The sequence below is a fragment of the Mytilus galloprovincialis genome, chromosome 5 (assembly GCF_965363235.1).
Source record: "Mytilus galloprovincialis chromosome 5, xbMytGall1.hap1.1, whole genome shotgun sequence".
Classification (NCBI taxonomy): domain Eukaryota; kingdom Metazoa; phylum Mollusca; class Bivalvia; order Mytilida; family Mytilidae; genus Mytilus; species Mytilus galloprovincialis.
Window position 1 is genome coordinate 73,601,021 of NC_134842.1, and position 13,183 is coordinate 73,614,203.

Below are 13,183 nucleotides of genomic sequence, written 5' to 3' on the forward strand. Positions count from 1 at the left end.
ACACCAAAACGATATTACCGTACTTAGTTATACTAAAATCATGATTGTAATGTAGAGCCACAACAAAACGATATTACCATACTTAGTTATACTAAAATTATGATTGTAATGTAGAGCCACACCAAAACGATATTACCGTACTTAGTTATACTAAAATTATGATTGTAATGTAGAGCCACACCAAAACGATATCACCATACTTAGTTATACTATTATTGTGATTGTAATGTAGAGGCACACCAAAACGATATTACCATACTTACTTACACTAAGATCATGATTGCAATATAGAGCCACACCAAAACGATCTCACAATTCTTATTTATACTAAAATCATGATTGTAATGTAGAGCTACACCACAACGATATCACCATACTTAGTTATACTAAGATCATGATTGTAATGTAGAGCTACACCAAAACGATATCACCATACTTAGTTATACTAAGATCATGATTGTAATGTAGAGCTACACCAAAACGATATCACCATACTTAGTTATACTAAGATCATGATTGCAATGTCGAGCCACACCAAAACGATATCACCATACTTAGTTATACTAAAATCATGATTGTAATGTAGAACCACGCCAAAACGATATCACCATACTTAGTTATACTAAAATCATGATTGTAATGTAGAGCCACGCCAAAACGATATCACCATACTTAGTTATGCTAAAATCATAATTGTAATGTAGAGCCACACCAAAACAATATTACCATACTTAGTTCAACCAAAATGATGATTGCAATGTAGAGCCACACCAAAACCATATCACCATACTTAGTTATACTAAAATCATGATTGTAATGTAGAGCCAAGCCGAAACGATATCACTATACTTAGTTATGTTAAAATTATAATTGTAATGTAGAGCCACACCAAAACAATATTACCATACTTAGTTATATTAAAATCATGATTGTAATGTAGAGCCACACCAAAACGATATTACATACTTAGTTATCCTAGATCATGATTGTAATGAAGACCTACACCAGAACGATATCACCATACTTAGTTATGCCAAAATCATGATTGTAATGAAGAGCCATACCAAAAAGATATTACCATATGTAGTTATACTGCAATCATGATTGTTATGTAGAGCCACACCAAAACGATATTACCATATGTAGTTATACTGCAATCATGATTGTTATGTAGAGCCACATCAAAACGATATCACCATACTTAGTTATACCATAACACAATACAATACTGGCGGGATGTCTTAATACCAAGCCAAACCAAAACGATATCACCATACCTAGTTATACTAAGCTCAGGATTGTAATGTAAAGCCATACTAAAACGATATTACCATACTTAGTTATACTAAGATCATGATTGTAATGTAGAGCCACATCGAAACGATATTACCATTTTTAGTAATACTAAGATCATGATTGTAATGTAGAGCCACAACAAAACGATATTACCATACTAAGTTATACTAAAATTGTGATTGTAAAGTAGAGGCACACCAAAACGATATCACCATACTTAGTTACACTAAAATCATGATTGTAAAGTAGAAGTACACCAAAACGATATTACCATACATAGATATACTAAAATCAAGATTTTAATGTAAAGCCACACCAAAACGATATCACCATACTTAGTTATGCCAAAATCATGATTGTAATGAAGAGCCACACCAAAAAGATATTACCATATGTAGTAATACACCAATCATGATTCTTATGTAGAGCCACACCAAAACGATATCACCATACTTAGTTATACCATAACACAATAAAATACTGGCGAGATGTCTTAATACCAAGCCAAACCAAAACGATATCACCATACTTAGTTATACTAAGCTCATGATTGTAATGTAGAGCCATACTAAACCGATATTACCATACTAAGTTATACTAAGATCATGATTGTAATCTTGAGCCACACCAAAACGATATAACCATACTTAGTTTTACTAAAATCATGATTGTAAAGTAGAGCCACACCAAAACGATATTACCATACTTAGTTATACTAAAATCATGATTGTAATGTAGAGCCACACCAAAACGATATTACCATACTTAGTTATATTTTAGATCATGATTGTAATGTAGAGCCATACCAAAATGATATTACCGTACTTAGTTATACTAAAATCATGATTGTAATGTAGAGTCACAACAAAATGATATAACCATACTTAGTTATACTAAAATCATGATTGTAATGTAGAGCCACACTAAAACGATATTACCGTACTTAGTTATACCAAAATCATGATTGTAATGTAGAGCCACACCAAAACGATATTACCGTACTTAGTTATACCAAAATCATGATTGTTATGTAGAGCCACACCAAAACGATATTACAGTACTTAGTTATACTAAAATCATGATTCTAATGTAGAGCCACACCAAAACAATATTACCGTACTTAGTTATACTAAAATCATGATTGTAATGTAGAGCCACAACAAAACGATATTACCATACTTAGTTATACTAAAATCATGATTGTAATGTAGAGCCACACCAAAACGATATTACCGTACTTAGTTATACTAAAATTATGATTGTAATGTAGAGCCACACCAAAACGATATCACCATACTTAGTTATACTATTATTGTGATTGTAATGTAGAGGCACACCAAAACGATATTACCATACTAAGTTATACTAAAATCATGATTGTAATGTAGAGCCACACCAAAACGATATCACCATACTTACTTACACTAAGATCATGATTGCAATATAGAGCCACACCAAAACGATCTCACAATTCTTATTTATACTAAAATCATGATTGTAATGTAGAGCTACACCACAACGATATCACCATACTTAGTTATACTAAGATCATGATTGTAATGTAGAGCTACACCAAAACGATATCACCATACTTAGTTATACTAAGATCATGATTGTAATGTAAAGCTACACCAAAACGATATCACCATACTTAGTTATACTAAGATCATGATTGTAATGTCGAGCCACACCAAAACGATATCACCATACTTAGTTATACTAAAATCATGATTGTAATGTAGAACCACGCCAAAACGATATCACCATACTTAGTTATACTAAAATCATGATTGTAATGTAGAGCCACGCCAAAACGATATCACCATACTTAGTTATGCTAAAATCATAATTGTAATGTAGAGCCACACCAAAACAATATTACCATACTTAGTTCAACCAAAATGATGATTGCAATGTAGAGCCACACCAAAACGATATCACCATACTTAGTTATACTAAAATCATGATTGTAATGTAGAGCCACACCAAAATTATATTACCGCACTTAGTTATACTAAGATCATGATTGTTATGTAGAGCCATACCAAAACGATATCACAGTACTTAGTTAAACTAAAATCATGCTTGTAATGTAGAGTTACGCCAAAATGATATCAGCATACTTAGTTATACTAAGATCATGATTGTAATGTAGAGCCACACCAAAACGATATCACCATACTTAGCTATACTATTATTTTGATTGTAATGTTGAGGCACACCAAAATGATATTACCATACTAAGTTATACTAAAATCATGATTGCAATGTAGAGCCACACCAAAACGATATCACCATACTTACTTACACTAAGATCATGATTGTAATGTAGAGCCACACCAAAACGATAGCAACATACTTAGTTATACTAAAATCATGATTGTAATGTAGAGCCATACCAAAACGATAGCACCAGATTTAGTTACACTAAGATCATGATTGTAATGTAGAGCCACACCAAAACAATATTACCATATGTAGTTATACTAAAATCATGATTGTTATGTAGAGCCACACCAAAATCATGATTGTTATGTAGAGCCACACAAAAACGATATCATCATACTTAGTTATACCATAACACAATAAAACACTGGCGGGATGTATTTATACCGAGCCAAACCAAAACGATATCACCATACTTAGTTATACTTAGAAAATAATTGTAATGTAGAGCCATACTAAAACGATATTACCATTTTTAGCTATACTAAATTCGTGATTGTAATGTAGAACCACACCAAAACGATATCACCATACTAAGTTATACTTAAATTGTGATTGTAATGTAAAGCAAACCAAAACGATATTACCACACTTAGTTATACTAATATCATGATTGTAATATAGAGCCATTCCAAAACGATATCACCATACTTAGTTATACTAAGATCATGATTGCCATGTCGAGCCACACCAGAACAATATCACCATACTTAGTTATACTAAAATCATGATTATAATGTAGAGCCACGCCTAAACGATATCACCACACTTAGTTATACTAAAATCATGATTGTAATGTAGAGCCACGCCAAAATGATATCACCATACTTAGTTATGCTAAAATCATAATTGTAATGTAGAGCCACACCAAAACAATATTACCATACTTAGTTATACCAAAACATTGATTGCAATGTAGAGCCACGTCAAAACGATATTACCATACTTAGTTATACTAAGATCATGATTGTAATGTAGTGCCACAGCAAAACGATATCACCGTACTTAGTTATACTAAAATTATGATTGTAATGTAGAGCCACACCAAAACGATATCACCATACTTAGTTATGCTTAAAGTATGATTGTAAAGTAGAGCCACATCAAAACGATTTTACCATACTTAGTTATACTAAAATCATGATTGTAATGTAGAGCAATACCAAAACGATAGCACGATACTTAGTTATACTAAGATCATGATTGAAATGTAGAGCCACACCAAAACTATATTACCGCACTTAGTTATACCAAAATAAGGATTGTAATGTAGAGCCACACCAATACGATCTTACCATATTTAGTTATACTAAGATCATGATTGTAATGTAGTGCCACACCAAAACGATATCGCCATACTTAGTTATATTAAAATTATGATTGTAAAGTAGAGCTACACCAAAACGATATCACCATACTTAGTTATACTAAGATCATGATTGCAATGTCGAGCCACACCAAAACGATATCACCATACTTAGTTATACTAAAATCATGATTGTAATGTAGAACCACGCCAAAACGATATCACCATACTTAGTTATACTAAAATCATGATTGTAATGTAGAGACACGCCAAAACGATATCACCATACTTAGTTATGCTAAAATCATAATTGTAATGTAGAGCCACACCAAAACAATATTACCATACTTAGTTCAACCAAAATGATGATTGCAATGTAGAGCCACACCAAAACGATATCACCATACTTAGTTATACTAAAATCATGATTGTAATGTAGAGCCATACCAAAACGATAGCACCATACTTACTTACACTAAGATCATGATTGTAATGTAGAGCCACACCAAAACGATAGCAACATACTTAGTTATACTAAAATCATGATTGTAATGTAGAGCCATACCAAAACGATAGCACCAGATTTAGTTACACTAAGATCATGATTGTAATGTAGAACCAAACCAAAACGATATCACCATACTTAGTTATGCTATAACTCATAATTGTAATGTAGAGCCACACCAAAACGATATCACCATACTAAGTTATACTTAAATTGTGATTGCAATGTCGAGCCACACCAAAACGATATCACCATACTTAGTTATACTAAAATCATGATTGTAATGTAGAACCACGCCAAAACGATATCACCATACTTAGTTATACTAAAATCATGATTGTAATGTAGAGCCACGCCAAAACGATATCACCATACTTAGTTATGCTAAAATCATAATTGTAGTGTAGAGCCACACCAAAACAATATTACCATACTTAGTTCAACCAAAATGATGATTGCAATGTAGAGCCACACCAAAACGATATCACCATACTTAGTTATACTAAAATCATGATTGTAATGTAGAACCATACCAAAACGATAGCACCATACTTACTTACACTAAGATCATGATTGTAATGTAGAGCCACACCAAAACGATAGCAACATACTTAGTTATACTAAAATCATGATTGTAATGTAGAACCACGCCAAAACGATATCACCATACTTAGTTATACTTAGATAATAATTGTAATGTAGAGCCATACTAAAACGATATTACCACTTTTAGCTATACTAAATTCGTGATTGTAATGTAGAACCACACCAAAACGATATCACCATACTAAGTTATACTTAAATTGTGATTGTAATGTAGAGGCACACCAAAACGATATTACCACACTTAGTTATACTAATATCATGATTGTAATATAGAGCTATTCAAAACGATATCACCATACTTAGTTATACTAAGATCATGATTGCCATGTCGAGCCACACCAGAACAATATCACCATACTTAGTTATACTAAAATCATGATTATAATGTAGAGCCACGCCTAAACGATATCACCACACTTAGTTATACTAAAATCATGATTGTAATGTAGAGCCACGCCAAAACAATATTACCATACTTAGTTATACCAAAATAATGATTGCAATGTAGAGCCACGTCAAAACGATATTACCATACTTAGTTATACTAAGATCATGATTGTAATGTAGTGCCACAGCAAAACGATATCACCGTACTTAGTTATACTAAAATTATGATTGTAATGTAGAGCCACACCAAAACGATATCACCATACTTAGTTATGCTTAAAGTATGATTGTAAAGTAGAGCCACATCAAAACGATTTTACCATACTTAGTTATACTAAAATCATGATTGTAATGTAGAGCAATACCAAAACGATAGCACGATACTTAGTTATACTAAGATCATGATTGAAATGTAGAGCCACACCAAAACTATATTACCGCACTTAGTTATACCAAAATAAGGATTGTAATGTAGAGCCACACCAATACGATCTTACCATATTTAGTTATACTAAGATCATGATTGTAATGTAGTGCCACACCAAAACGATATCGCCATACTTAGTTATATTAAAATTATGATTGTAAAGTAGAGCCACACCAAAACGATATTACCATACTTAGTTATACTAAAATCATGATTGTAATGTACAATCACACCAAAACTATATTACCGCACTTAGTTAAGCTAAGATCATGATTGTTATGTAGGGCGACATCAAAACGATATCACAGTACTTAGTTAAACTAAAATCATGATTGTAATGTAGATCTACGCCAAAATGATATCAGCATACTTAGTTATACTCAGATCATGATTGTAATGTAGAGCCATGCCAAAACGATATCACCATACTTAGCTATACTATTATTGTGATTGTAATGTTGAGACACACCAAAACGATATTACCATACTAAGTTATACTAAAATCATGATTGTAATGTAGAGCCACACCAAAACGATATCACCATACTTAGTTATACTAAAATTATGATTGATATGTAGAGCCACACCAATATCATGATTGTTATGTAGAGCCACGCAAAAACGATATCATCATACGTAGTTATACCAACACACAATAAAACACTGGCGGGATGTATTTATACCGAGCCAAACCAAAACGATATCACCATACTTAGTTATACTAAGATAATAATTGTAATGTAGAGCCATACTAAAACGATATTACCATTTTTAGTTATACTAAATTCGTGATTGTAATGTAGAACCACACCAAAACGATATCACCACACTAAGATCATGATTGCAATGTAGAGCAAAACCAAAACGATCTCACAATACTTATTTATACTAAGATCATGATTGTAATGTAGAGCCACACCAAAACGATAGCAACATACTTATTTATACTAAGATCATGATTGTAATGTAGAGCCACACCAAAACGATAGCAACATACTTAGTTACACTAAGATCATGATTGTAATATAGAGCCACACCAAAACGATATTACCATACTAAGTTATACTTAAATCATGATTGTTATGTAGAGTTACACCAAAACAATATGACCATACTTAGTTATACTATTATTGTGATTGTAATGTTGAGGCACACCAAAACGATATTACCATACTAAGTTATACTTAAATCATGATTGATATGTAGAGCCACACCAAAATCATGATTGTTATGTAGAGCCACACAAAAACGATATCATCATACGTAGTTATACCATCACACAATAAAACACTGGCGGGATGTATTTATACCGAGCCAAACCAAAACGATATCACCATACTTAGTTACACTAAGATAATAATTGTAATGTAGAGCCATACTAAAACGATATTACCATTTTTAGTTATACTAAATTCGTGATTGTAATGTAGAACCACACCAAAACGATATCACCATACTAAGTTATACTAAAATTGTGATTGTAATGTAGAGGCACACCAAAACGATATTACCATACTTAGTTATACTAAAATCATGATTGTAATATAGAGCCATTCAACGATATCACCATACTTAGTTATACTAAGATCATGATTGCCATGTCGAGCCACACCAAAACGATATCACCATACTTAGTTATACTAAAATCATTATTATAATGTAGAGCCACGCCAAAACGATATCACCACACTTAGTTATACTAAAATCATGATTGTAATGTAGAGCCACGCCAAAATGATATCACCATACTTAGTTATGCTAAAATCATAATTGTAATGTAGAGCAACACCAAAACAATATTACCATACTAAGTTATACTTTAATCATGATTGTAATGTAGAGACACACCAAAACGATATTGCCATACTTAGTTATACCAAAATCATGATTGTAATGTAGAGCCACACCAAAACTATATTACCGCACTTAGTTATACTAAAATCATGATTGTAAAGTAGAGCCACACCAAAACGATATTACCATACTTAGTTATACTAAAATCATGATTGTAATGTAGACCTACGCCAAAATGATATCAGCATACTAAGTTATACTACGATCATGATTGTAATGTAGAGCCACACCAAAACGATGTCACCATACTTAGTTATACTGTTATTGTGATTGTAATGTTGAGGCACCCCAAAACGATATTACCATACTAAGTTATACTAAGATCATGATTGTAATGTAGAGCCACACCAAAACGATATCACCATACTTACTTACACTAAGATCATGATTGTAATGTAGAGCCACACCAAAACGATATCACAATAATAATTTATACTAAGATCATGATTGTAATGTAAAGCCACACCAAAACGATATCACCATACTTAGTTATACTAAAATCATGATTGTAATGTCAAGCCACACAAAAACGATAGCACCAGACTTAGTTACACTAAGATCATGATTGTAATGTAGAGCCACACCAAAACGATATTACCATACTTAGTTATACTTAAATCATGATTGTAATGTAGAGCCACACCAAAACAATATTACCATATGTAGTTATACTAAAATCATGATTGTTATGTAGAGACACACCAAAATCATGATTGTTATGTAGATCCACACCAAAATCATGATTGTTATGTAGAGTCACACCAAAACGATATCACCATACTTAATTATACCATGACACAATAAAACACTGGTGGGATGTATTAATACTGAGCCAAATCAAAACGATATCACCATACTTAGTTTTACTAAGATCATGATTGTAATGTAGTGCCACACCAAAACGATATCGCCATACTTAGTTATACTAAAATCATGATTGTAATGTAGAGCCACACCAAAACGATATCATCATACTTAGTTATACTGAGATCATGATTGTAATATAGAGCCACACCAAAACGATATTACCGTACTTAGTTATACTAAAATCATGATTGTAATGTAGAGCCACACCAAAATGGTATCACCATACTTAGTTATACTAAAATCATGATTGTAATGTAGAGCCACACCAAAACGATATCACTATACTTAGTTATACTAAAATCATGATTGTAATGTAGAGCCACACCAAAACGATATTACCGTACTTAGTTATACTAAAATCATGATTGTTATGTAGAGCCACGCCAAAACGATAAAACAGTACTTAGTTATACTAAAATCATGATTGTAATGTAGAACCACACCAAAACGATATTACCGTCTTGAGTTATACTAAAATCATGATTGTTATGTAGAGCCACACCAAAACGATCTTACAGTGCTTAGTTAAACTGAAATCATGATTGTAATGTAGAGCCACACCAAAACGATATCACCATACTTAGTTATATTAAGATCATGATTCTAAAGTAGAGCCACACCAAAACGATATTACCGCACTTAGTTATACTAAAATCATGATTGTTATGTAGAGCCACACCAAAACGATAATACCGTACTTAGTTATACTAAAATCATGATTGTTATGTAGAGCCACCTCAAAACGATATCACCATACTTAGTTATTCCAAAATCATGATTGTTATGTAGAGCCACACCAAAACGATATTACCGTACTTAGTTATACTAAAATCATGATTGCTATGTTTAATTATTATCCTGACATCAGATATGATTTTGTTTTATTGCAGGTTATCGATAAGACGAAGACAGGCGAGACGTGCCCACTGCTATATAGTTTTATATCTATGCTAATGCATTTAGATGACTTTCAAGGCTTTAATGCATCCATAGATGAAACTGTAATATTTGACTATGATAACATGAATAATAGCGGCGAGTTCCTAGAATTAATTGAAAATATCTCGTCAATGCCCAATGTGACGAATATGACGTATCTAGAAGGAGATGTTATTGTTATCTGTCCTGTTACTTTATATTTTCCACTACGTTAAGTAAGGTTATCTATATCAGTGTAATAGGAGCAGGTGTTGCCTCTATACTGATTGGAAATTGTCTAGTTATAATCCTTCCTTTTATGAACCAGCACTTTCAGATACCAGTTTTTATAACTATCCGTTCGTTTGCATTCGTATCTTTGTTTAAAGGATTGATCTTATTTATTGAAAGTATGTGTCAAATTGTCCTCAAATCATTAACATTAATGTCCCAAACTTCGGATGTGTTATACATAAATTTAGTGCATTTATTGATAATGTTATTTCACTTCATTTATACCTTTTGGCTTGTCAACGTCTTCTATTCACGGTTGTGTCCCCTTAAAACTAGACTGTACAATACAAAGAAGAGTATACGTATTGCGTTGTTAATCGTGTATTTTGTTTGTGTTTTATTGGAAGTCGTATCGAGTTTCTTGGACCTTCGATCTTGTGAACAAAAGGAGGATGTTAAAACATTTCAGGAGTTTGTTTTATCACACATTGATTTGATATTTTTCAATATTTTATTCAGTGTTTTTCTTATGTCTGCAATGGTCGCATCAGTCATTAGAAGAGCAATATCTACAAATCTTCTACAGACTGTAAAGCAGCAAACACAGTCCCGAATTGCCTCTGTCTTTGTCATCACTTATATATTACTTTTTATTCCAATTCAATATGCACCAATTGGTCTAAAGGATGTGTGTACTGGTGATCAGAACAGAGTGATGATTGATACATTTAAAACGTTTCTACAAGTCATTGTTTATTCTTTGAATCCATATATTTTTTGTTTAAGAATAAGGGCTGCAAGAATAACATTGTCAAAATTGTTTTATAAATGTTGATGCATAGTTACACAGTGAAGAAAGGGATCAATTATTTATATAGTATACCAAATACTTACATATCTGTGTTTGTATATGTTTTTATGTGTGCATGTTTGTTTCTGTAGTAACAGAATACGCGCAACTGTTTTAAATATCCTGTGGTGTTTGTCGTTGATGGAATATGTTCTTTGTTATTCTGTTGTTTGCATGTTTGTTGTCATTTTATATATTGTTTGTGTGTTTCTTTGTGATGAATGTTCTTGCGTATGTTTGTGCCGTATTTTTTCACGTAGTGTTGTCATTTTAGCGATATAATTGTTTTTAACATGGTCATAGAGCGGGAGGATTGGCACGCCAATATACCAGGTTCAACCCGCCATTTTTCTTTTCTTAAAATGTCCTGTACCAAGTCAGGTATATTGCTGTTGTTCAAATAGTTCATTTCTATGTATGTCGGTGTTTGTTTTTGTTGCACTTCAGTGTTGCTTTGTTTTTCTTTTTATCGTTGATGTGTTTCCCTCGGTTTTAATTTGTAACTAGAATTTACTTTCTCTCAACCGATTTATTACTATTGAACACCGGTATACTACTGTTGCCTTTATTTTTACAAAGTTCTTCAAAGTTATGAAGCTTGCAATTTGTGCATCCGGTGTTTTTCATAGCAGTTTTTAGCACTCGTCACAACTTTACCGATTCTGTTCCTTCATCTAAGATAGCGGACATGATTTGAAAAATAATTTATATAGATCAGTTTGACTGATGCAAGGATACAATTCATTATGAACATAACACAGTTTCGTGCTTTTTCTCCTTTGGATTGTGATCGGTACTTTAAGTTTACGTAAGTGATATAACCATTATGCGTTGGGCTTTACTTAATATACATGTGTAATTCAATTGTGCATATGTTGCTGTACAAGTTGTACCTTATCTTATTATTTGTATTTATTATAATTATGTTCTATAAAGGCATACTTAAATTTGAATCAATTAGTCGTATATATAAACAAGAAGTTGTGGTAATGTGGTATGAAACCATGAAACAACTCTTATCAACAAGAGACCAAATTACACAGAAATTAACAATTAATTGTTCAATATACACATGAGGCTTTATCGATATTTAGAACCGGCAGCCTTATTAGCTATAGACAGCTATTATAACAACAGAAATGAAATTAACACCTTACAAATAGTGTAACTATATCTATACACAACCCAATTATAGTTAAAGAGTACAACAGTTCAGGTACATGTTTCATTACAACTTTAAACAACAAGTTATAAGATAAAAGCATATACGTTGCCCTAAAAAAAAATGGGAAACTCCACACAAGCATGAATACTGATTCTCCTGATTGAACAAACAAATAAATGTTCCGTTTTCCTATTGTGTTCATTTAATGAATAAACTCGAATATACCCAGTTGTGTAAACAGCACTAAATATATATATATATATATAGTTATCAAAGGTACCAGGATTATAATTTTATACGCCAGATGCGTCTACGTAAGACTCATCAGTGACGCTCATATAAATAAAGTAATAAAGCCAAACAAGTACAAAGTTGAAGAGCATTGCGAACCAAAAATTCCAAATAAGTTGTGCCAAATACGGCTAAGGTAATCTTTTCCTGTGATAAGAAAATCCTTAGTTTTTCGAAAAATTCAAAATTTTGTAACAGGAAATTTATAATAATGAGCATATTATTGATATTCATGTCAACACCGAAGTGCT